Source organism: Mastomys coucha, unplaced genomic scaffold (genome assembly GCF_008632895.1).
Source record: "Mastomys coucha isolate ucsf_1 unplaced genomic scaffold, UCSF_Mcou_1 pScaffold16, whole genome shotgun sequence".
NCBI lineage: Eukaryota > Metazoa > Chordata > Mammalia > Rodentia > Muridae > Mastomys > Mastomys coucha.
In genome coordinates, this window is record NW_022196898.1 from 33,720,277 (window position 1) to 33,721,258 (window position 982).

A 982-nucleotide genomic window follows, 5' to 3' on the forward strand; every position below is an offset into this window, starting at 1 on the left:
GCACAGCTCTGAAGTTTGTACTCTTTCCACTCAAAGTCCACAAAGTTAAACTCTGAGGTGCTCAGCTTCACAAAACTCCTCTACACCTGTATTTTATTTCTTTAATTCCTACTGTAAGGAAGAGAGTTCAACAAAAGCATTATGTTGCAGCCATATTGGGCTACTGTTTATTAACTGATCTGATTCCCTGTGAATCTTATTGAATACAGCCTGTGAATGGATCATGTCTGTAGACAGTCAACCCGGGGAGAATCAGGGCAAGTTATTTGACTCCTGGGATTTCAGGTGGAGTACAGAAGGGCCTGGTGCAACTTGTCTCTCCTTACTTCTGTGGCATCCTACTCTCCCCTTCACTCACTTTTTTGTTTTTGTAGCCTTTGAACAAAAATGAACCCTTGACTTATCAACATAGACATTTTCTTGATCTACTTTGCACGAGGTGGTAGCAGCCATGGCATAAACCTGGGTTTGCTTCTTAAATGTGTGCAGAACATGTTTGGTCCAATCTCCCAAGCAGGGTGGAGAGACCCGAAGCACTTATGTTAGCCGTCACTGTTGCTTCCAGAGGCACGAGGTGCAGGCAGGGGTCCAGCCACACAACTGTTCCCCTCATCTTTGCTGCTGCTTTAATCTCACTGTCACACCACTGAGAAGGGCAGGCTCACAACAGATTTATGAGCACTGTGGTTCTTTTATCTCGAAAATTCTTTTATTAGAGAACCACAGCTTAAATTTCACGAGTTTTCCCTTAAACTCATTTCCTAGACCAGAATCTGTAGGACAAACGGCTCAATAGATTTATTAATAACATAAACACACGCACGTATGTGCGCGCGCGCACACACACACACACACACACACACACACACACACACGAGAGAGAGAGAGAGAGAGAGAGAGAGAGAGAGAGAGAGAGAGAGAGAGAGAGAGAGAGAGGAACAGAGACAGTGCTTTTTGAATAAGAGGCGCCAAACTCTTTTGA